General features: G+C 35.2%; 1 long non-coding RNA gene across 1 annotated transcript; it reads left to right on the top strand.

Moving 5' to 3' along the window:
- Nucleotides 1-615: 615 nt before the first annotated feature.
- Nucleotides 616-27826, top strand: LOC121731387. The gene is made up of 3 exons (XR_006036225.1): nt 616-690; nt 23661-23666; nt 27814-27826. It is a non-coding gene; the product is annotated as an uncharacterized LOC121731387 (long non-coding RNA).

Consider the following 27826-nt stretch of genomic DNA (forward strand, 5'->3'; position numbering starts at 1 on the left):
TTAGAAGTGCTACCATTCTTTACGGATATTTTGATATTGCAAGAAACAAAGCTTCAGATCAATGTGTTTTGAATGCGAGCTTTACGTTACTCGAATTTTATAATAAAATAGTAGGAACAAAAATTTAAAATATAAATCCAAAAATAACTTAACAATAAAAAACAATTTATTCAAATAAAAAAAACCTTACAATAAAATACCTAACTTGATTTTCATTGTGGAATACAATTTTGAAACCATTCTTGGTTTAAATCTCGTTGTATCCATTAATATGGCTTTGTAGCCTCTAGTTGTGACTCTCGATAGAGTTCAGCCTTTAAGTCTTATACTAGATGCCATCATGAAGATTATAATACTAAGTAGGAAGTCGACCACGGATGTTCTCAGATGATACAGCATACTGCTCTGTAGAAGTCGCTGTCTATAGAAGTTGCAGAACAGTCGACGATGGTACAAGTCTTCTATGTCTCGCACCAACAGTTGACGTTAGCGAAGCTGCCGCAGTGTCCTCCCTTGTACCCGCGACGCTTGCACTCGCCATTGCAGTTGGAGGTGTAGTCCACACCACCCCATACGCAGCTGCCGATGAGTTTGTCAGCGACCGCCGTGTTGCTCGGCGATGACACGATCACCAAGAACGTGACGCATACCAGAAGAAAAGCAGAGTAACTGGACTTCACCATTTTTTGAGTTTTTTTTAAAGAAAATAGATGATCCCGTTTCAAAGTATAGACTCGAAGTGTGCTCCGTATCCACGCTACCTGTATTTATATACTAAACATGCTTAAGGCTCGGAATGTTAAAAATGTAAATATGTTAATTTGAAAATAAGGAAAATCGTCGACAGTATTAGCGGTCATTTTCCTTGTTCATGTTTACGCGCAGGGCAAAACCTCAGGGAGTTTACCGTAAAGTGGAACGCAGCTTTTGGATGCGACAACAAAGGACTTTAGGTCTTCGTCAAATTGCATTCGCTAATTTCGACAGCGAAGTTAAAAGTCAAATATTTATGGGATTTTACATAACCCATCGCTAACACCCGGTTTATGTGGTTTTTTGACAGGAGTTTATCTTTTCATTTGCATTGTTGTTTGGTTAACTTTTTAAGCTAGCCAATAAAGCGATAGAGAATTGATAAACTATTGTCAAATAACTCAGACACTGGGCGTATTATAGGTGCTTGCGATGCGTTATGTCAAATCCCATACCATTGTTGACATATAACTTCGCCATCGAAAGTGGCGAATGCAATTTGACTAAGCACTCTCACTGAATCACTAACCGGTGACACAAATTGCAAATTTTAAAACAAACACAGATAACAAAGCAAACTCTAAACAAAGAGATTTTGACATCGTTTCTTATTTTGCTGTTATAGAACCAGCATTAAGTTTCATGATTTTATTTATTTATTTATTTATACTTTTGCACAATGTTAGTACATAGGCGGACTTAATGCCAAATGGCATTCTCTACCAGTCAACCTTAAGGTGTTCAGAAACAAAATTGTGTAGGTGCCAAAAATGCGGAAAGATGTAAAGAAAATAAACAAAATGCAATCTAAATTTAGGATCATAAGTAAGCATTTCACTTAGTGATACGAAACTACTCTAATGATACTATAAAAATGCCTAATTTAATACAAATTTCTTACTATATTTATATAAAACATCATCATGCTATATAATATTATATAATTTAAAAAAATACTAGTACCTACATATATAAATAATGTATATAAAATACTTAATAAAATATATAATAGATTTTGCACTCAAAAAAAAATTCAAATACTGAATCATTCGAATTTATTTAATTATAATATTATACATAATAATTATTATTAAACTGCCCTTTAGATGCGTCACATTATAAATATTATACTTCTTGATATAAAAATGTAAACAAACCTTTTGAAGGTCGACCACTTGCCAGGGTACTACATAAATGTTCTAAAGATTTATTTCCTAACACAAAAATGCAAATTTAACGATGAAGAATGAATGAATATTTCTTAAATCCACAACAATCTTAATAAAGCATCTTTATAACATACTGCATTATAATAGACACGGTAGGTACTAGGTATTGTGTTTAAAATATTATGGATTTTATTTCTAATACGCGTCAATATCAGCTACGTACAGTGACACATTCATCTAATATATTTTACATCATTACCAATAGTGATATTAGATAAATATCAATATTGTAATCACCGATGATTAGATTTTAATTATAATTGTTGTAATTATTCAAAATGACTACCTAGTTAAATTTGAAAACGCTGTTAAAATATAGTTAACTGCTGCAGCTGCTCAAACTTGGAATAGGACACAATATTATGACGAAAGCGCAACAAGAGGAATATCTTAATAATATGACGCTACATAATGATTTTTGTTCTCTATAATTAATTATATAATATGCGGCACATACTCGTAGTACACATGCTTAGCTACATTAGTTTAGAACCTTTTTCAAGAATGACGAAAAAAAAAATCGTCCAAGTGCGAGTTGGACTCGCGCTCGAAGAATTCCGTATCATTATAGAGCAAAAATAGGAAAAATAGTGTTGTTTGTATGGGAGCCCCTTAATTAATTATTTTATTTAAATTTTATAATTAAGTTGTAATTATTAAAGTATAAATACAACTGAGTATTTTGTGAACATTTCAGGTGTTGCCATTATTGATATCGAGCAAAAATAGCCCACTTTAAATATATAATTTATTTTGTTTTTAGTATATTTTGCTGTTATAACAGCAATTACAGATACATACATACACAATTGGTAAACATTTCAGAAGTAGAGCTATAGCGGTTATTTCATTTATTAAGATACTTCCTAGAGACAGACAGACAGACGGACAGACATCGAAGTCTCAGTAATAGGGTCCTGTTTTTACCCTTTGACTATGAAACCCAAACCAAATAACATCTATACTTCGAGAACTAAAAATATTTGGCTATTTTGTTTACACGTGCCACTTGCAAGAATAGAATAATATTTATCTTCTAATTACCTTATCTGCTCTACTTCTAATGTTGACCAAAAAACCCGAGTGCTTCTATTTCAGACATTATCAAGATGACCCCCTTATCAAAATATTATTTACGTATTATTATAGCAAAGTACATCATATTATATCACTACGGTTCAAGGCGTGCCCTTTAGATGAATCTAGTTGGGGGAAACCTATTAGATTTTCTTTAAGGAAACTATAAAATAACCAAATTACTTTATTTTTGTATCGCTTTTTAAATTATTAGCTGTACTTTTATATGAGCAAAAAATATTCACTAAAATTTAATTAAATGCACTTAGTTTTGTTAAGTTAGACATACTTTCCATTTTGACAGACGAGGACATAAAACACTACCTTCTAGCTAATAATAATAATAATGCAGATTATAACTATTCAAAGTCTGTCTTTATCTGTTACATTTAACGTTTCCAACGTGCTAGACAAAAAAGTAGTACTATAATTGTAAAGTTATTCTCTATGTCAATAGAGAATAACGTCTGTAAAAAAAACGTTTATTTCAGGCTTTTTAACCCATATTTTGTAAGTAAACAATAAACCCAAAAAGACTATGTTAGTAATAGTTACAAAAAATAAATTAAATATAAGAATGTATAGAATGTGTGGAGAATTTTATTATGGGTTTTGTATACGGGGCTTATCTACCTCATTGTGTCTACTGTCTAGCTAGTAACCTGACCTATTATCATTATGTAAATATTATGCTCATAAACATGTGAGCATAAAACTGCTTTAATGTGCATGCGCATATTGTAATCTTTGAATTTGCCGGCACTTGTGTGCAAATATTCTTTCTATTGTTTAAGCGCACGATGCAAAACTGCGACGGAGAATAAAATTAAGGCTGTCGACTGCTTACTAAGAAAATAATATTGTGATAAATTGATTATAATTTATACTTTATAATACATTAAGCTTATTAAGCTTCTAGAACCTAAGGTGCGACTCTTTTTTACCGACTTTCAAAAAGGAGGAGGTTATACGTTCGGCTGTATGTATCTTTTTTTTTGTATGTTCAACGATAACTCAGCCGTTTGTGATCCGATTTTCAAAATTCTTATTGTGTTATATAGGGTTTAACTCGAATTTGGTACCATGTTCACGAAAGTGGTGATCTGATGATAGAATCCTGGAGGAATCGAGAGGACTCCTTGAAATTTGTATGGAAACATATAGTGATTTCAATTTTTTCTGAAGCATTCGAGGTAAATGCTACCAAAAAGTAAGATTTCGCACCAGGTTATACCCTGGATCCGAAGGTACCCAACAGAACTTTTGAATCCTCATAGATACAGGTTCGGGGATTTCGGCGTTGTTTAAACAACTGAAAGCATAAGCCAACACATCAATTTATTTTATCATCATCATCAAAATCATAATTATACCATGGGTCATCACATTATGACCCAATTATTGATGCTTTTCGTGATATTTTGCATCGAAGCAGATGTTTTTGATGATTATTTTGCTGTTTGTGGACCGATTTTCAAAATTCTTGTGTTGTTGTATAGGATATAATCTTGATTTTGTATAATAATTACGAAAGTGGTGAGCTGATGATGAGATCTATGAGCAATCGAGGGAAATCCTTGAAATTTATCAAAAGACTCATAGTGGTTAAAATGTTGTTTCTAGTAAGTTAAACATATGTTACGAATAAGAGAAAGTTCATACGAAGGTGTCTCTTGGTCCAAAGGCACTGAACAGAACTCCTGAACCTTTAAAGATAAAAGTTTTTAAATTGCAGCATCGCTTATATAACTGCTAGCATTTACCACAATTTCGCTTACAGTAACATAATGTGAATAGTTAACTTATCTTGTAAATAGCTAAAAAGAGTGAAATTATCATTTTTAACAAAAAATTAAAACCGACTTCCAAGATATAAAATTAAATTAAGAAATTAAAAAAAAAAAAAACCCACCAAACAACTTTAAAAAGAAATGAAATAATATTTACTGCCTTTAAGTTCAAATAATTTCTAACTTGTGTAAAGTAATATTTTAGTCCATAATTGTTGTCACGGTGTGTCGGGGGACCGCCAAGTAAACTACAAACTACAACCGCCGAGACGCTTTCGCTGTGAACTGATCCATAAACTATAATGTTATGTGAAATCAAACATCTACATTAGCGGTCCCCCGACACACACAGACAAACAGACAGACAGACAGACAGACAGACAGACAGACAGACAGACAGACAGACAGACAGACAGACAGACAGACAGACAGACAGACAGACAGACAGACAGACAGACAGACAGACAGACAGACAGACAGACAGACAGACAGACAGACAGACAGACAGACAGACAGACAGACAGACAGACAGACAGACAGACAGACAGACAGACAGACAGACAGACAGACAGACAGACAGACAGACAGACAGACAGACAGACAGACAGACAGACAGACAGACAGACAGACAGACAGACAGACAGACAGACAGACAGACAGACAGACAGACAGACAGACAGACAGACAGACAGACAGACAGACAGACAGACAGACAGACAGACAGACAGACAGACAGACAGACAGACAGACAGACAGACAGACAGACAGACAGACAGACAGACAGACAGACAGACAGACAGACAGACAGACAGACAGACAGACAGACAGACAGACAGACAGACAGACAGACAGACAGACAGACAGACAGACAGACAGACAGACAGACAGACAGACAGACAGACAGACAGACAGACAGACAGACAGACAGACAGACAGACAGACAGACAGACAGACAGACAGACAGACAGACAGACAGACAGACAGACAGACAGACAGACAGACAGACAGACAGACAGACAGACAGACAGACAGACAGACAGACAGACAGACAGACAGACAGACAGACAGACAGACAGACAGACAGACAGACAGACAGACAGACAGACAGACAGACAGACAGACAGACAGACAGACAGACAGACAGACAGACAGACAGACAGACAGACAGACAGACAGACAGACAGACAGACAGACAGACAGACAGACAGACAGACAGACAGACAGACAGACAGACAGACAGACAGACAGACAGACAGACAGACAGACAGACAGACAGACAGACAGACAGACAGACAGACAGACAGACAGACAGACAGACAGACAGACAGACAGACAGACAGACAGACAGACAGACAGACAGACAGACAGACAGACAGACAGACAGACAGACAGACAGACAGACAGACAGACAGACAGACAGACAGACAGACAGACAGACAGACAGACAGACAGACAGACAGACAGACAGACAGACAGACAGACAGACAGACAGACAGACAGACAGACAGACAGACAGACAGACAGACAGACAGACAGACAGACAGACAGACAGACAGACAGACAGACAGACAGACAGACAGACAGACAGACAGACAGACAGACAGACAGACAGACAGACAGACAGACAGACAGACAGACAGACAGACAGACAGACAGACAGACAGACAGACAGACAGACAGACAGACAGACAGACAGACAGACAGACAGACAGACAGACAGACAGACAGACAGACAGACAGACAGACAGACAGACAGACAGACAGACAGACAGACAGACAGACAGACAGACAGACAGACAGACAGACAGACAGACAGACAGACAGACAGACAGACAGACAGACAGACAGACAGACAGACAGACAGACAGACAGACAGACAGACAGACAGACAGACAGACAGACATACAGACATACAGACAGACAGACAGACAGACAGACAGACAGACAGACAGACAGACAGACAGACAGACAGACAGACAGACAGACAGACAGAGAGACAGACAGACAGACAGACACGTCAAACTTATAACACCCCTCTTTTTTTGTCGGGGGTTAAAAACAATAATAATATGAACTAAAACGTATTAAATAACTCTTACTCTATAATAGTGCCTTTTTCAGAATTCGTCTAAATCTCAACTATTTCTATTCATACTACAGTCTTCATTACTTTGAAGTCAGTACCAGTCCCAAAAGTTTCAGATATTCTGACATTGGCTGAACTCACGATAAAATTAGCTGGTACCGACTTCAAATAATGAAGACTGTAGTATGTACAGAAATAGTTGAGATTTAGACGAATTCTGAAAAAGGCACTACTATATAGTAAGAGTTATTTAATACGTTTAGTTCATATTATTATTGTTTTTACATAGGAAGTCGGTTTTAATTTTTTGTTACAAATAATAATGTGTCTTAGGAAAGTCAAGTTCTCAAAAAAAGCGGTGCTAAAAAGTTGTTACGATTAAGCCCAGTAATGTTATTATTATTGGTAAAGAATATTATTTTTTCTCACATAGGGTAAATACATTAATATTATATAATTGTAACATATATAATATGTAAAACATATTATAATATTTTTCTCACATAAGTAAATATAACTACAACAGCTACGACTTGATGTAAATAAAATAGGTAGCTATTAGTGATATTACATACAAAACACCCGTATAATTTTCAAGTTTATACAGTGTTTATATGGGTAGATGTTGAAATTTAAATAATAAGGGCCTCTTTATGATCAAAATACCTGCACGTGTAGGTCCTAATACGTTTAGCATGCCAAATCCGTGCAAAATCCAAAAGGAATGTAGTTAAATAATCTTAAAAACGTGACCAAGATTTTTATGCTCTATTGCCGAGACCATCCTAAGCCCTTATAAATCTGTTACCTTTATACAGGGTGCAACAAAACTAAGTGATAATACTTTAGGGTGTGTATGTGTTCCATGTAGAGAATTCACTGAGAAAGTAGCAGCGCTGAAAGACCAAATTCTTTTTCACTTTTGTATGGATAAGCGCCCCAACGTCACGAGATTCCCCATACAATTAATGTGAAAAAAAATTGGTCTTTCAGCCCTGATATGGGTGTGTATGTTGTAGAGAGATTCACAGCGATCTCTCTACAACATACACAGCCTAAAGTTTTATCACTTAGTTTTGTTACACCCTGTATGCTCCTCCAAAACAATCAATTATTTTAATGTATATATAATTTATTTTTATGATTAAAACAAAATGATAATCCAAATAAAGGATGAAAAGAGCTTTTTAGAGGAGAATAAAATGCCAAAATCATGGACACCTTCGTAAGATAAATGTTAGCTATATTTCGTGAATATTACATTTTGATATTCAGAATAAGAAGCGTTTATTTTTCACGTCACACAACACAATATTGACAAACGGACGAAGGAACAAAGAGACAATATAATTACGAAAACCTCCTTCCGGAACTATTTCCAGGAAGGGGTTTTTACGTAGAATATGTTACGTAAAATATGCTAATATTCTATAACATTAGCATATTTTTTTTTTAATTAAATAAGGGGGCAAACGAGCAGGGGGCAAATTCCAGAGTTTTACAGTGCGCGGCAGAAAGTTAAGCGAAAAACGCACTGTGGAAGACTGCCACTCATCAAGGTACTCATCATATTCTACGTAGCCCAGGGAAAGCCAGGAAAATATCTTGCTAATCTAGTTTTACTAGACAGGTATTCACACTGACCTAACAATGGACCAATAAATCTAACGAGCATTAAAGAAAATATAAAATAATAAGGAAAATGTAACATTAACTTGAAGTCACGTTATCATATTTTGTTTAACTGGGTTTGCCCTACTGTTATTAAAATCTTACTAGCCTTTACCGCGGCTTCGACTTGTTCGAGCATTATTAAAAAGATTTATTTATTTATTTAATTGATTTAAACACTTCATGCAAATATTTACATAGGCGGGCTTAATGTCTATTATAGTGGCATTCTCTACCAGCCAACCTTAGGGTGATGATGAAAATGTAGAATAGCCAATAGGCGCATTCTAAAACAATATTAGTTGACATAATATAAATATGTAATAAATAGTTTTATAGATATATTAATGTTTTATCATCTTTAAATGAACTTCTTTTAATACCTCGATCGTGGGAGTCGCAGACACAATCGATTTTCAATGCGACAACCGGGTGCCGCTTGGGCATTGATGGGTAAAATTGTAGATAAGCATATAGCTGCACATTATATTTAAAATAGATTTAATATACAGAATAAAGAAAATAAAGTAATATAAAAAAATACGTAGTATCATTTGAAACGTCGGCAGTAAATGTGTAGGTTTTGGGAAAAGTATAGCAGGTACGGTAGTGCATTTCAATAAACTACAATTCCAACTACAACGCTATTATAATTTTAGTAAACGTGTTTCATATAATATTATATTCCTTTTCCTAGGTTATACCTGTGAATATTATCGATTACTTTGAGATTAAAAATTTGGCCCTTTTGTAATAAATAATTCCGAATTATACAAAATAAATAATTCCAAACGTAAATTAATAAGGTCTACCGAAATACCTACTCAACTTACCACTTATTATAAACAGACATACAGGACAATTTCTTTCAATTATATGATGTACTGATTCACTTACTGTGACACATACAAGCTTCAAAGTATAAATACGAGGAGTAACAACGATCTTTACGCATTCAAGTCTTATCCTTAACACGAACACTTGAAGTAACTTTCTACTTAACTGCAAACATGGTGAAGTCCACTTACTCCGCTTTTCTTCTGGTGTGCGTCACCTTTTTGGTGATCGTGTCGTCGCCGAGCAATACTGCGGTCGCTGACAAACTCATCGGCAGCTGCGTTTGGGGTGCTGTCAACTACACCTCCAACTGCAACGCCGAGTGCAAGCGTCGCGGGTACAAGGGAGGACACTGCGGCAGCTTCGCTAACGTCAATTGTTGGTGTGAGACATAGAACACTCTGTAGCTGATCATCGACTGAGGAAAGTGGCCGCTGTATCCTGTAGAACCATGGCAGCACAGTAATTAAACATCCTGTAAAACCATGGCAGCAAAGTCATTAAACATCCTGTAAAACCATGGTAGCAAAATCATTAAATATCCTGAGGAATCATGGCAGCAAAGTCTTCAACGAATTGACAGGAGTATTTTCTTGTTAACCATAGAAGATGAACAACCAAAACAAACAACAGAGGAGGCCTCAGTCGACTGTAAAGTGGTAATTTACCAATACCATCATCATCGTAACGTATTTCTATAACCAAAGTTCATTTTTTTGTAATTTAATATCATAAAATCATTAATGTTTAACAAGTATTTTTAATAAAGCTATTTTTCCTAAATTATTTCTTTTACTTTCGTTTCTCCATTGCTTCTATTTAAAATTTGTGCTTGACCCATAAAGTTAATATAGCTTAGGTATATTAACTTTTTTTTTTTAAATTACTTATATTATAATTAATATAATTTAAAATATATATTAACTTTATGGCTTATACGTGGGAGAGCCATGCTTCGGCACGAATGGGCCGGCTCAACCGGAGAAATACCACGTTCTCACAGAAAACCGGCGTGAAACAGCGCCTGCGCTGTGTTTCGCCGAGTGAGTGAGTTTACCGGAGGCCCAATCCCCTACTCTATTCCCTTTCCTACCCTCCCCTATTCCCTTCCCTTCCCATCTCTACCCTCCCCTATTACCCTATTCCCTCTTCAAAGGCCGGCAACGCACCTACAGCTCTTCTGATGCTGCGAGTGTCCATGGGCGACGGAAGTTGCTTTCCATCAGGTGACCCGTTTGCTCGTTTGCCCCTTATTTCATAAAAAAAAAAACCTCAGTAGACGCTTATAATATATTTTTTATTGTTTACTTTGTCAAATCAAATCATTTTTATTTTTTACGAAACTCTTTCTGAACTTCGTAACTAAGGTGCCTACCACCGGTTCGGCAACTAACCCGGCAAACTCGCACGGGACCATATTATACTAAAAAGATAAAAAATAAATTTATAAGTATTAAAAAAATAAAAGTTAAATAACAATATTATGACTTATAGCTATTACCAATAAAACCCTATTCCCAAAATGTGTTGTCATCAATAAAATAATCTAGCTTTAGCCTTAGCACAAAAACGTTATTTTACTACTGACATAAGTTTAAAAGTTAAAAGGGGCTCCCATACAAAAAACACAAAATTTGGCCTTATTTACCTAATACGGAATAATTGGCCTAAAACGGAACCTCTCGTGCGCGAGTCCTACTCGCACTTGGCCGATTATTTAAATTTATTATTAGAAAATTTTGAACGTTTTCTGGGATTATATTATATGAAAAGGCCTTAAAAGATTTGCTCACTTTGTCAGTCTGGTCACAGGTATTTCTAACTTGTTCTTGTTTATAGTGTTCATTATAATGATTGCTGCTTTTCTTTTTGAAATATTTTTTTCTAGCATATTATAATACATATTTATATAATATATAAGGACGCTATCACAAAAATTATGTCAAAAATTAGCAGGTCAGTACGAATACCTTAAGGACATTAAAATCCCATCAAAAACATCCTGTAAAAAAACCAAGTCTCGCAACTCAGTTTTTAAACCGTAAAAATTTATGAGATCCATGCAATACCAAGTCGGTTAATTTATTTAGTCCCTACCTAGGAGAGCTTCTGTCTCAAGTTAGTACGTAAGTTATTATCATATCAATATTAAAAATCTTTTACGTTTTAAATAAATAGATCGACTTGGACATCGCATGAAAACACAATGTATCTTACAAATATCTTTATGTATCTTATATACATAAAGATATTTGTAAGATACGCTCGCCGCTTTCTTGATAGGGCGAAAATGTATGAAGTTTGAGAGCGTTTCTTATTTTTCTTATAAATGGAAATCTTATTTATTTTTATATAAAATATTTAGCTATTCGCATAGGGGACTAAATAAGCAACATTTTTTTTTGTATATTTATTTTTCTTAGTTCAGTGTATTTAGCTATAATGGTACCTAATCAAACCCCATTTATTTAATATTTTGCGATTATTTTGATGGTTAAAACGTATTTATGTGAAAATTTGGTATGCGGCTATAAAATTGTTTTACTATAGACGTGGAGATGACTATATTATCATTCATTTGAAACCAAAATATCCTTGCAGTGTGACTCTTAATTCTTTAAAATGGTACCTGAAAATTGCTGATATTTGTGAAAAAATGTGATAGCGTTCTCGACCAAGACGTATTGAGATGCGACGGTCAAAATATTTATTTCCTTAAACTTTTCACTGGTTGTGATATTTAATATTGTTATAATTTAATGGGTGTCATATTGCATTGCCTAACACTAATTTTTCTGATTTGCAATACTAGCAATCCCATTGCCCAATAGCATAATATTAATTTTCAGCCCGCATTTTCTATTTTGGGACCTAGAATATGATAGGTAATTTAATTCCAGTTCCTAATTGTATAAACCACATAATCAAGCTTGTGGAAAGCAAATAATATATGTTTTTGTGACGACTTTACTCATTATAGTTTAAACTGATCACTATTTTGGACAGCGAATACATAAGAATATTTTCCGTAGTATTTTCCTCTGCATGCAGCAGCTAGAACTAAAAGTTCTGCGAAATAATGGGTTGAAGAATCGAACACTGAGTGTAATAGAACGTGATGAACGGATCATTTTTAGGTTCTATATTATAGCCCTATATATTTATAGCCCTAACCCAAGAATAGTTTTCAAAGTAAATGCATCATATTCTATCACCACCTAACCTAACGTAGGTACTTATTATAATTTTTGCTCAGACAATAATGTACAATACACTCTCTGGATCGTATTCGGCGAGGTAGTTGCTTTCCATCAGGTTACCCGTTTGCTCGTTTACCCCCTTATTATACAAAAAACGTAAAATCTAGGCAATCAAGATACCAAACAACCCCTTAGCAGCGGCACTTGCGGTGGTGGCCCAAGAGCCAAGATTTTAATTTTATATTTTATTGAAGGTAAAGTAACCACGACCGAAACTCCATAGTTGTTGGTTGTTATTACCCATAAGCAGGTGAAAGTTTACCTGTTTATGAAGCTTTTATAAAATTACGAAAATCTGGCTGTCGCTGGCTCTTAATCTATGGAACATCTTGTCTACATAGATAATATACCTTATATCCACAATAATAATAATAATAATAGCTCCCACACCGGTTTCGGTGACGGCGGCCGGTTTCATTGAAAGCAGGCCAGCTACGCAGGAGTAATTTTATAGTGCCCAAGTGTGTGCGCAGTACACAAGAGCACTCTCTATTCCTTTACTCTCATAACCCAGTGGGACGGAAGACCGACACGACCGGCGAGAGACCAGGCGCAGGACCGACTTTTTACATGCCCATCCGACGCATTGGTCACATGTTTCCAACGCGGGAATCGAACCCACAACCTCCGAGTCAAGAGCCGCACTCTATACCACTCGACCGGAGGCGTTATAATATCCACAAGCTATAGGTACATCTATAGGTCCACGACTTCCATATTTACCCAGCGTTTGTGTTACGACATGGGTGCGCTTATGTCGATTACCGAGACAATGGGTGTCGCGGACGAGTCCCACGGCGGGAAGGTCGCGGCTTTCAACACCAGAGTTTCATAACCACCACACCACCACCAGTAACGAGCGCCGGTGTGAACGTGCATATCGAAAATATTTCACACACCCATTCTATTTGCTCGTTTGTAACGTTTAAATCGGAATTTTATAGTTATCTGTACGCATAATAAGCTTTGATAGCAATTATCCATACTAATCCATACTTATATTATAAATGCGAAAGTGTGTCTGTCTATCTGTCTGTCTGTCTGTTACCTCTTCACGCCCAAACTACTTTTTATCCCAGAAAAATGTACGGTTCCCGCGCGATAAACAAATTTTGACGCAACGGAGTTGCGGGCGTCATCTAGACGTATTATTATAAATGCGAAAGTGTGTCTGTCTGTCTGTTAAGTCTTCACACCTAAACCTCTGAACCGATTTTGCTGAAATTTGGTATGGAAATACTTTGAGGCCCGGGAAAGGACATAGGATACTTTTTATCCCGGTGAAATGTACGGTTCCTGCGTGATAAAATAATTTTAGCACAACGGAGTTGAGGGCGTCGTCTAGTTAATTGATTAATTTAATAAGAATAGGACGTTCTAACTTAAAGAATGTGAATACGTCTTGTAACAATCTGTTACAAGTGCGTACATTCTTTCATTACAAATTAATACAACCGAGGAAAATAATTAAACTTTCAGCCTAGAAATAATTCGCATAGAGCTGAAAATTCGTAGAGACGTTAAATGCACCATTGTAAATAAAACCTCACACCTTATTCGTCGATCGTCACACAAACACATGAATAGTATCCAAAAATTCAATTAAATTAATTCTCGTTATTCTTATAGTAAAATATATTGTATTCATGCTAGAAAAAAACTTCAGCACAACAGTGGAAAGTGGTAGACTAGGCTGGCTCACCATCGGAAGAAAGTCCTACCTATAAATAGGTTCAGATTTTCGGATTCTGGTCGATCGGGTAAATCGAATAGTGATCTTTAGAATGTAAGATCTAAGCCGAAAGGAAACGGTAGTTCCTACAACTTTAGTCTGATTAGTTATGCTACAGTCGATTTAAGTTCCTACTTAAAACGACATATCTAATCAGACTAAAGCCATAAAATTATGAAAGCCGCGTTGGTAATTTTGATGATTTACTGCAAGCTTTTTACTACTCTATAGGTAATTTTATCGCGAAATGAACTGTAGTTACTAATAGATTCATCACATTTTGGGAACTTTGACATAACGACCGATCGCGACCTATCGTGACACAGAGTGACATTTGTGTGTTCCCTCCAGCCTGGCGAGGCCCGGAGCCAAGGCCGGCAGTCGGCAGATAACGAGCACTTTCACCGCGGTATATCACGAGCTTCCGCGAGCATCGCGACCTCTGACCCTTCGGTCGACCCTTTTAGGTCGCGAAGAAATGTAGTAAATGAATATCCTAGTCTACAATGACTTTAATTGCGTTTGAGGCCAAGTGCTTCCTTAAGGCTCGACAGACTTAAGACAATTTATACAATACAAATGAAGATGAACACGCAAACAATTTTATTTTTATATTATTGCATTAGCAGCTATCGTTTTTCAAGTGATAGACTGGGGGATACTTTAAATTAATTAATTACAATCAAAAGTTTATGAGAACCATACCAGAACATCACTGTTTATAAACGAACGTGGTTTTTAGTATTAAGTTTATATAATATTATTTAATCTTAACTGGATGATTAGAAATATAGTTAGTTCCGTAGTAACTAAGTTTTTGTTTATATATACATGATTATAATTATGCACTATGGTTACTGTTTGTAATAACTTCAATATTATATGAAAAAAAAGTCTGCTTTTTGCGTTTGTTAACTTCAATATATGAAAAAAAAAATTATAGGTTCTCTAATTTTAGGAGTTTCAATAGATACTTTTTTGAATGAAGAAAGAAGCCATGTCAGAAGGTGTGAAGCAACTTTTAACTAATGATAGACTAATTAAAAAACCCCAGTACAAGTGTGAAACAATAGTTACCGTTTCCGATATAAGAAGAACGATTATTCCGCCTCGCTAGTTTCCTACATATGTAATTAATTACTGGCACGCATTGAGGAGATTTAAACATGTTTTTATAAGATTGCCAAACGAGCAGAGATGTATCCTTAAAAGATCGGTAAAGCACTTCTTATGTCTGCTACATAAGAAGTGCTTTACCGATCTTTTAAGCCGTGATTGATTGATTTAAAGAGTGAATTAAAATTAAGAGCTCACCTGACTCTAAAATCCATCATCGTCCTTCTCTCTTCACATTCACGCCCGTCTTTCATATGCCAGGTGAAAGAGGGCGGCGCGAAATCATCGCCGAGTTAGTTTTACTTGAATAAAAGGCGAACTATAATGATTATGAAAAAAGGGTTTTGAGCAAATTAAGATATTAAAAAATATTAAAGAAAAGACAGCAAACTTCGAAGATCCAAATAAAAAATGTGTCTAAAACGAGGTTTTTTGTAAAAAAGAAACTATCGAGCATTTTTTGAGTAATCGTGTTTTCGTCTTGAGCATTTAATCTTCATGAACTGAAGTTACTTGTGTCAAAAATCAGTTTTCTAGACCTTACAGATTTTGAGATCTAGGTTAAAGTATGTAGTCAAGTTAGGGTCATATGCGCTCTTAAGTACTTACTGCTTTTTATACCACTCCCCACATCACAATATAATATCATCACGATTATAGGTAGGTATAGAATTAATGTCATTTCTTCACACAATTTTGTTTAGTAGTATTTTAGCTAGGTCATACTACTCAATAGAGTATCTACTTTAAAGTTCCTTAATATTATTCTTGTAAGTTGTAACAGCTGTAGTAAGTACATAGTTGTAAGTTGGTTTTCTGTCATTTTAGTTTAGTTAAGGAAATAACTTTTGTTTTAAAAAATTACTATCAGTACCTTTTACTTGTAAGTACTACGTTTCGTAAGACACCTCAAGTAATTAAAGTTAAAATTAAGTAGTGACTGACAAATGGTATAATTAAGTATAAAGATTACTAGAGATATAACCATTTCATTAAGAACCAGCTTTGCTGCTTCAAGCAGTTCTAGCTGAATACGTAATAAGTAATTCTGGAATTACCTAATGCGACTTTTGGAGACTAGATTAATGATATAATATTATTTTATATTATATAGTGACGTTAAGTTATGAAGCTCTAATTACCTACGACTTTTCACTGGTAAGTAATAACTAGTAATAAGTAATAACTATTGATGCAAAATCAATAATATACCGTATCTAAATATGTGAAACCGTTTACCTTAATCTGTCTTTAAAATTATTTTATTTAACAGCGCATATATCTAACTTTGGGTTTAGTAAATACCTTTATAATATAGCTAACCAAAATCTTCGTTAAATTCTAAAGTTGAGCAAAATTTCACGTTCAAGTTATGACAACTATGGAACTCTACACTCTGCAAAGGTACTCTATCTACTTTATGATGGCCCGTTAAGCCATAGACTTATTTATAAGTATACAAGTTTATGCGTTTAGCAGATAGTTTTGACTTCAGACATATTAACTTATGGTGGGTTGCACCAACCTACTTTAACTATAACTGTTACTTTAACTAATAGGCAATGCAAAATGTCAAATCTTTAAAAATTAAAAATGGACGCCATCAAGACGCCATATTTAACCATGAACATAGGTAGAGCTCGACAAGGCTTTAAATGCACGTGGCAAAAAAAGGAACTAACGCGGTCATCATACAAAAACGCCATTTTTGACAGTTCTCCTATACCAGCAGCGCCCCCGCCCACGTTCTTATAAAGCCTTGTTGGACCAGCAACGTCTTCTGTCAAATTCTGTGGTCAAAGTTAAGGTTAAAGTTAAATTAGCCTTAACTATATACTTAACCATAACTTTGACCATAATAACTTTAACCACGCCTCTGGTGCAACCCAACCTTAGTTTTTCTTCTCAAGTCCCGTATAATTAAGAGGTCGATGTATGTTCAAAAAATTAAGCGATTTGTAGCTTATTAACAATTAGTAAGCTTATTGAAGCTACCCGAGACCCCAGAGCCGGGAGCTACCTGACACAGCGGATAGCAATTGCCATCCAACGTGGCAATGCTGTCAGCTTGCTAGGCACTCTGCCTGGGAAGTTTTTCTTGGGGATGACCTGGGGAAATTTTTCTTTTTGTAGCTTTATACTTTAAGTTTGTATATTTTAGATTTAACTTTTTAGTGTTTAGATTGTTCTCTGTATCTTAGTTAATGTGCTTATTATAATAAAAGCTTTTTTCATTAGTATAAAAATAAATTATAAGATCATCAATTTTGCTTTAGTTACCCTCTAAACTTATCATTCATAAGAAGGGTATGAAAACTGCGGCGTCCATTTTTCGTTAGGTACTTCGTTATCATAATATTAATACGCGAACGAAAAACTTTGTAACCCTTTTTACGAAAAATGGGGAAACGTAGGTGCATGAAATTTTGCACAGTTATAGTTTATATGGTGAAGGAATGCATCGAGCTAATATTATTTTGAAATTATGCTTTTATCATACATTTTTTTTAACAAATAAAACATTACACACACTAAAACACACACACATGAGAAATGACAGATTTTTGAGTGACAAGTCTATACATACGAGTTATACTCTTTTATTTATGGTTGAAGTCTGTTGATAACAAGTTGACAAATTGAAAATGGATTATAGTCTTAGAGTATACATTAGCAAGCTATAGAGCGCGCGCATCGCTCGTTCCCCGTTGTGCCGATCGTAAACAGAAGTTCTATAGCGCCATCGTAAGACGCTTATAGGAAAATATGTTCACACTCGTGCTTACAGTTCATACCTTGTTAGAAGCACTCTATAGCTTGCTATAATGTTTACTCTATGATTATAGTTCTTTTTATTCAATCTAAGATACTATAAGACAATGCTTACACGGCCAGTCTGAGATCAGCTAAGTCCCAGAGACAAGAGTCAATATTATTTTTTACAAAATATATGTAGTAGTTCTAATGTCGTTGAAACTAAGGTCGAATTTCGACCATTGGGCGATCTCTTGTAAATATTAGTTACATAACACACGAAGATTAGCAGTTTATAGTCCACGTCGTAATCACATATTTTAGAAATAGGACTTTTTGATATTGGAACTCAAAACTTGCTTAACTTAGAACAGAGATTGTATTAATTTTATTAATTTTTTTTAATAAAATTAAAAACAACTTTTAGCACTTCAATAAAATATTAAAAATACGTAGGTGCGCTAAGTATTGAGCAGGTGTTTTTTATTAATAGATCAATAAATGACTGTTTGTAATAGGTATGTAGAGCTTTGAATACTTTATCATTGATAGAGCAATATCATAGTGATATTTCGTCAGAGACCACGCGATTACGTGACGTGTTATTTAAATACGCTATCGGCTATACTTAACAATTATTAACTTAACTCTACAATTTTATAAAATACTAGATGATGCTTGCAACTTAGTTGCACCATAAAAACTGATGACAAACTTTCGTATTTTTAATATTATGGATTTACAAGACTGTCAAGCTATCGATTTGTTTAAATTTGCCGCCCTGTCATTGTTGCTCGAATATATTCTATATATTTTATTCATCTATACTAATATTATAAAGAGGTAAACTTTGTTTGTTTGTTTGTTTGTTTAATTGTAATGAATAGGCTCAAAACTACTGGACCGATTTTAAAAATTCTTTCACCAATCGAAAGCTACATTATTTACGAGTAACATAGGCTACTTTTTATTTTGGAAAATATAGGGTTCCGTAAGATATTTCAGTTTTTCGGAAACAACCAGAAAATTTACTTATTTTGCGTACGCTGCCTAAACTATAAAAGATAGAACTATACAATGTTCTAAGAAAATGTAGATCTTATAAATATCTACAAAAATGTCCGCGACACACCATACCTATCTATGTCAAGTGAGGCACAACAACCATTTTTTTATTTAAAAATCTTTATTTTTATTGATCTACATTTAAACGGATTTATTTTACTCATGCTAATAATCCTTATCAAAATAAATTATTTCATCACTAAGTTCAGTTTATGTAGAATATATTTGGTCTTTGAATTTTCGAAGATATTACAGATTTAAAAATTGCGGGACGTAGCTTTTGAGGCAGTAGGTACCGACCAATGCGAGCCACGGGTAGTAATGAATATAAATTAATTATTTGTCAAAACTACTGAATCGATTTTAATCATTTTTAGTGACATAGGCTGTAATATATTTTATACCCGTGCGAAGCCGGGGCGGGTCGCTAGTTTTAATATATTTTAATACATTATTATAGCTTCGTTCCTTATTTCAATCAACCGGTTCCCTATTTAACTTTAAAACATTTTAAAATTATACATTCCCTTGAAATTTCAATTTGATATTGCATTCGAAAAGAATTGATCTACTGCAACAATATAATATTATAAATTAGATTTGAGCACCTACTCAAACTCAACCAAAATCAATTAACACCATTTAAAGAAGGCTTCGATCTTATTTATGTGAAATATAATTGGCAGCGGCACGCAAAAGGTTGTTTTGGTCACGACGCGCGACGGGAGCATCTTCAAAGTATCATGTTGTAATAACTTGTTACCTTCTAAAGATCTAAATAAAGGTATACCCTCATAAATTATACTAAATCATTATCAAAAAGTTAATCACGAATTGAAAAGAATCTGTTAAGGCAATGCTGTCAGCTTGCTGGGCACTCTGCCAGATGGGGATGACCTGGGGTAGTTTTTCTTTTTATAGTTTTATATTCTAAGTTTGTATAAATATGTACATTTTAGATTGTATTTTTAGTAATTTTTCATATCTAGACAAGCGGTAGAGTATCAAGCAAAGTTCAAGTATAACAGAACTGGCGAGCAGCACCGTGTGTAATATTACACGAACCATTCATACGTTTGAGAGCCATGCTTCGGCACGAATGGGCCGGCTCAACTGGAGAAATACCACGTTCTCACAGAAAACCGGCGTGAAACAGCGCTTGCGCTGTGTTTTGCCGAGTAAGTGACTTTACCGGAGGCCCAATCCCCTACCCTATTCCCTTCCCTACCCTCCCCTATTCCCTTCCCTTCCCTTCCCTACCCTCCCCTATTACCCTATTCCCTCTTAAAAGGCCGGCAACGCACCTGCAGCTCTTCTGATGCTGCGAGTGTCCATGGCCGACGGAAGTTGCTTTCCATCAGGTGACCCGTTTGCTCGTTTGCCCCCTTATTTCATAAAAAAAATATACATAAATGGATTACATTTCATAAACAAAATAGATATTTTGTTTATGAAATGTAATCCATTTATGTATATTTTATTTATGTATATTAGACAGACTGACGGATAGATATCCGTCAGTCTGTCTGTCTGTGTGTCCTTCTATCCGTCCGTCTATATATCCGTTTACAAAAAGATATCTCATCTAAAAATAAATATAAAAAAGGAGAGCCAAGTTCAATACAAACATTATGCTTGTCTATGGACTTCGCTGTAAAGAGAATGGAGATCTAAATGTGTGTCCTTCTATCCGTCACTTTTTTCCACAACTTTTCTGACAGATAAAGTATAAAGTATCTTTCAGAAAAGTTGTGGATAGCATATCCGACACTTTTCAGGAAGTGGTGAAACAACCCCTTAGGGTTTCGATTGACTATAGTCGAATATGTAAGTTTGAAATGGGAACATTTAGGTGTCTATAGGTTAGGACACTTATTTGGAAAGTTTTATTTACAAAAAGTAATGATATCCCATCAAAAACATAAATATAAAAAGGAGAGCCAAGTTCATACAATCATTATGCTTGTCTATGGACTTCGCCGTAAAAAGAATGGAGATCTGAATGAGTGCCAAGTTCTATGGAAAATCGAAATATGAAATTATATGAACCAAATATTATAACATTATGAACAAATAATAGAGTCTATTTCTTTGCTTTATTGCATATTTATAAAGATTGCTGTTATTTAAATAATGTGAGAAGTAGATTAGATTAGATAGATTAGATTAAAGTAGATTAGATTTGACTTGGCTAGCTTTTCTTCTAAGTTTTTAATCTTTTTAGCATTTTACGTTAAGAAATATAAGACAAGCAGTTTCGGCTCAAATCGTATAAAAAAACACAAATTCAGACTTCACTACGCGTGTTTGACCATAAATATTTTAATCTCGTGCTTAACCAAAAATACATTAATTATTACGACCACTTTACATAATAAAGGTGTTTATCGCGTGGCATAGGTACATAATGCGCAATATATTCCCACGTGAGCTCTGTTTTCCTCGTGATATCCGTGACGCCGGGACATAACAAAGGCTAAAGAGTTATGTCAATGCCCAAACGTGATCTTCTGCTGTGAATAGCAATTTATAATAATTAGAGTTGGCGCGCAAATTCGTTTGTTTGTTTCCCAGAAAGTCCTTCCCCGAGGCACAGATTAGATCATAGACTTAATATATACTGTCGTAGATTAGATATTATTAGAACGAAGTTCCTTATCGCGCGTTCGACGTAAAGGAGGCTAGACAGAACGATATTTGACCTCGACATTTTTTATTAGTACCTGCATGGTAGGGGCAGAGGGCGTCGATAGTCATCACATCAGGCAGCTGTGACACAGTTATTACTAGTACGGCTGCCAATGTTCCTGTAAAGTGTACCTAATGAAATGTTTTTGTTATTATGTAATATGCTAAATTGTATTTAAATAGATTGTAAGGGTGATAATATAAATAAAATAAATACTTAAATTAAAAAAATAGCATTCCTGTGCGTCAACTAGATGGCGTTTTTTGAGAATAAACAGCGACGCGTTGTTAGTATTCCTGGGCGTCAATAGATGGCGGTTTTTAATAATATCTATACAGGTTTTTTGGAAATAACTTCGTTCCATTCAAGTGTCCCTTGACACCTATCAAGTTTATTTTTGTGAAGATGTAATAGACCGACAGATAGACGCACTTTAGAATGTATAACATGGAACCTTACCTACAGTTCCATTTAACTAACAGTTAACCCAAAAAAGCAATGCTCAAAAATTACAGGTTTAGTCTGCGAGAATTGTCTGTGTCTGTCTGTTACCTCGTCACGCTGAATCGATTTTTCGGGAATTTACTCAATTTAGTAGGCTTTGAGTGCCGGTAAAAGTATCCTATGTCCTTTAGATAGGATACTTTTTATCCTGTTGTATGTATGTACGGTTCCCAGAATAGAAATGTAAATACCAGTCAGCGAGCTAAAAAGCTTCATTATAAAGCAATAAGGCTTATACTATATTTACAAATAAAAACTAAATTTTGTTAATCTCGTTATAACTCGAGAACGTCTGAACCGATTTGGCTGATCTTAGTCTTGAGATATTGGTATTTAGTAGAAGTCCAGTGAAGGTTTATAATTAATATTATTAGGAGGAAAGTGATTAAAAGAAGACAATAAGATTAATTTACTTATTATAAGCAAAATATAATTTTTAAGATATCAAAATAATATTTTAAATAAGATCGTAGTTTGTAGAACTGTGTGTCTTTTTATCATGAATTAGCATGATCACAATTCACAATGCATGAGTCTGTGTTCTCGTGTCGTGCAGATTTGAGATTAGACAATATGCGAACTCGTGTCTATGCTCGTGTTCCTTTCATGATAATCGAGACGAGATTGTTCATGGTTCACTTTTACTATTTGCGTTTTGTTCGCGACTGTATTGTAGGGGCCACGATTATTGTGGAATATAGGTAGAGTACACATACTAATATTTTAAACGCGAAAGTGTACCTGTCTACCTCTTCATGCCTAAACCGCTGAACCGATTTTGCTTAAATATGGTATGGAGGTATCTAGACGTGGGAGAGCCATGCTTCGGCACGAATGGGCCGGCTCGACCGGAGAAATACCACGTTCTCACAGAAAACCGGCGTGAAACAGCGCTTGCGCTGTGTTTCACCGAGTGAGTGAGTTTACCGGAGGCCCAATCCCCTACCCTATTCCCTTCCCTATACTCTCCCCTTGAAAGGGCTTATTTTAAAACGCGCTAATCTCAGGAACTACTGGTCCGATTTGAAAAATTCATTCAATGTTAGATAGCCTACTTATCGAGAAAGGCTAAGACTATTAGGAGCGAAGAAATAGAGGAAAGTGTGGAAGAAATTATTTGAAAGGGCTTATTTGAACGTACTGGAGCAATTTTATGTTAATTGGCACACATAAAGAATAGACCACGTGAAAGGACATATTATGTTTCTTCTTTTGCGGAAAAATGTACGGTGTCCGTGACATTCCTAAATTACGCCGGCGAAGCCGCGCGGAACATCTAGTAAGTATATAATATGTCTAATGCCACAAATCACAATAATTTGACGAAATAAAAAGTCCAAACTCCCATCAATCCCTACCCACCACTATACACCAAGGCAATAATTCTTATTTGTAAGTTACAAGACGTAAGAATTATTGAAGTTACAAGTTGTAACCGAAAAATACTGACCTGACTGGACCATAAAAATTCTAAATGATGACAACCCATAATTTGTCTGGCTGATAGAATTTACGTGCGCGATATACCGTACAATCAAGCACAATTCCCAGTATTCCGTAACTGCTAAAGGCCTATTAGATTTCAAATAAACCCATTGTCTAACATTACATAAGTCACTAAAACCATTGTCTAATGCATTGGTTCCTAACCACTGGTCCGCAGGAGCCAAAATATGGTCCGCGAATGATTTTAAATGTCGCTTTAAGCAATATAGCCAAAATCAATTATTAATTGGCCAAACTCATGAAAAAGATGCAAGCCTAGAGTTTTATTTTGATGTTATTTCCTTTAGAGTTTTTATTAACATTTTAGATGTCTTATTATTGTTACAGTTTATTTTTATTATGCCTTCATAATGGTCCGTGGACCGTGGCACATAAAAATATTTAAGTAGTCCCTGAGCAAGAAAAAGTTGGAAACCCCTGGTCTAATGGAAGACGGATCTATGTCGAATCTGTAAGTATACGAAGACGTATGAACTTTGGGCGAACTTTCACCTTATCGACACTCCTAATCGTCGTTGTCTACACTTTACACTTCATTGTTAGATAAATGGCGCGTCATATATTATAACAATTTTAATATATTATGTCTCGCAAGCATAACCTAGTTGTAGTATCTCAAGAGAAGAATGTAATTTTGGGTAGAAGGAAGCAAAAATAACCACTTCCACTACAAAATCTTAATAAGTTTCCCTTGTAAACTTACTTTATATTTTCTAATCAGAACCCCTAGCCAATCTACAGTCTTCGATCAAAATGTATGGAATGGACATTCATACACATATTGACATGAGTCGAACGTTTAGGTATATTATGTCGAGTTGAACATGTTTGACCTGCGATCTACCTGCGATTCGCTGCGGCTCTGTACTAGGTTAGGTTCTAGGTGGTACGGCCTACGACAGATTGCAGAACAAACACAGACTGACATAATAACTTCCTTTGATTCTGCCGTATTCTTAGCAATAGAAATTATAAATAATAATTAAATTAAAATGAAACAAAAGCATTATAATTTATTACCTACACACTGTGCTAACACCCAGGAAAATATGTTTACTTAGTGTTTAATTAATCACTCTAAAATATTTAATCTCAAAACCGCAGCTTTATACAAAACAGACAATACAATGCTCAACACAAAAGTGCTATACAAAAGCTTAAAAGGTTTGCAGATAAAAAAGAACAATGCAATACAATGGGTATCAAAAATACGTATTTTAAAACAAAACACGGATCAGCTAGGAACAATAGAATTGGTATTCCGCTGTGGGCCACCTTCCTGGTTTGTCGAGGCGCGTTCTAGTCTCTCATTTAACCAATTACCACGAGTTATGTGGTATCTCTTATCTATTTTCCTCATGTTTCTGTGATTTTGAAAAAGTTTTGTCAGCTGTTTGGACAGGAAAGCCAGAAAAGAAATACTGTAGCTGCAAGAACAAATAAATACGCCCTAATTAATAATGTAGAGAGAATAGATTAATTCTAGTTTCAAAGAGACCTCGCTCAATAGAAAGTGCGAACTCTCGCAAAAATTGTATGGAACTATTTTCCCGCAATTTCTTTCACAAGTTTTTCTTCATCGCACGGAAACTATACACCCTGTAAAGGTAGCCATCCAATTTATAATACCCATCGATCGCGGAAAAACGAGACACAATAGCTTATCTATTGTTATCGCGGCCGAATGTGGCCGCTTGGGGCTTCATGAATATAGATTTTCTTGCACATTCAACTATAGATCTACCTGTATAACATAATATACTTACCAATGAGTAATGAGCTACACAATAAAGAAGATAATTAACCTACAGGCTGCAGGCGAACTAAATCGTTTAGTTGCTATTATTTTATAATGTGAGGGGCAGCATTCAAAATTACGGTGCAAGGTCTACCAAAAACTAATTGTTGTTAAGTTTAAGCGTGTTCTCATAGGTTTGAGGTCGGATGCGCCGCTGACCTCGGAGAACACTGGTATCATGTTTATAATATTTGTAAGTATTAAAGTATGTAAGTACATAGCTATAGATTGAGCATACCGATGTACTATGTACTGTCAGATAAATAGTGTACCTAGGATTAATAATTGTTTTTTTTTTTCGTGTCACTGTGCCAGAAGGGCAAATGTTATAGTTTTCGAGTGTCTAGTGTCATATTATTAGGGGAGGTCACCTCAAAGTGGCCACCTTAACTTTCAATTTGAAAAAAAGACGAAATATTATATATTTAAAAATAAAAAATGTGCTACCAGATAGTGCATTTATTATATTTCTGCTATGTATGATTCATATTGACCCAAATCTTAAAATGATTCACATATTACGACAACCTGTCAAAAAACCGCTTTGTCCGAGGGCCTGCCTAAAGCGGCCATAGGGGTAAGGGCAACGTGGCCAGCCCCAATGTTCACACGAAATGGTATTTTTTTCTATTAAATGAATATATTTTTTATAGAATGAATGCTAAAAATGTTCAAAAATAGGTATTTATCAAAAACAATTCTGTTCGGCTGAGGTTTCTTGATAGGAGTTTATCTTCCAACAATCAGAATATTTTTTTATAAAAAATAATCAACTCTTCTAAAATAAAAATAGTCGTAATATATCAATTAAACTTTGTTTTATCAATATATTCCTGTTTTTAAATGTCTCCTTAAAGTATGAACATGTTTGTTTTCTACTAATTTGACTGAACCCCGATTTTGTTGAACATATTTAATAGCTCGCGCCATCGTAGTCTCTTCTCATGACCCCTGGATAGTTTTCTTTTGATAAGTTTGTTCAGCATCTAAAAATAGTTTTAAGTAATTATCATATAAAAACTATCATTGAGCTTAGCGGCCTATTGGCCGCTTTGCCCGGTCCGCTTTGCCCTAAGCCAACCGTTCTGTTTTAAACATAATTTTCTTTCGCATTTTTTATCATACTCCAGAATAAAAACAACATAGATAAAGCTAAATAGATAAGCAACGACACCGGGAAAATAGAAGCATTCAAATATATAAGAAAATAATTAAAACAGGAAGAATTTACCTTGCATTTTTTTAATAAAACGTGCAATTCCAATATTTTTGGCGCTACAAGCTCGCGCCTTCCCCAACCGCTACTGCATCACTGCGCTGGGCGGGGCGGGATGTTCACTATGCGCCAGAGCAGCAACGTTGCTCTGCCCTTATAAATAACCGAAATATTGGGGGTGGCCGCTTTGCCTTCTATGGCCGCTTTGAGCTGGGCTCCCCTATATATTTTATTAATCTTTATTTTTCATAGGTACCTAATAGCTCTCGCATCAGTTACTGATGGCAGAGATAGTTATGGTTAAAACCTTCATCGATTCACTGTATTGGAAAAATGGTGTAGTAGCTTTTCCGATGTATGTAAGTATATCTAATATCTATCTAATTCTAGGTACAATCCTACGTGGCTGAGAACAAAGTAAAAGCCCCGTTGTCCAACCGTTGTCAACGCCATCCAACTTTTGCAGGTGGCCGAATTATTATCTATGATTTATTAACTTCTTATATATAAAATTCTCGTGTCACAATGTTAGGCCGCTTACTCCTCCGAAACGGTTTTATTGATTTTAACCAAATTTTATAGGCATATTCAGTGGGTCTGAGAATCGGCTACTGGGTACTTTTTATATTGATAAGTGTATTTGTTGAATAAATAATAGTAAATTATTACAACTTTGCGAAAAGTTGGCGAGACGGGATAGCGATGGACGTTGCCATGGTGACATACTAAGTTAGTCACTTCAA

This window comes from Aricia agestis, chromosome 10, assembly GCF_905147365.1.
Source record: "Aricia agestis chromosome 10, ilAriAges1.1, whole genome shotgun sequence".
Taxonomy (NCBI): Eukaryota; Metazoa; Arthropoda; class Insecta; order Lepidoptera; family Lycaenidae; genus Aricia; species Aricia agestis.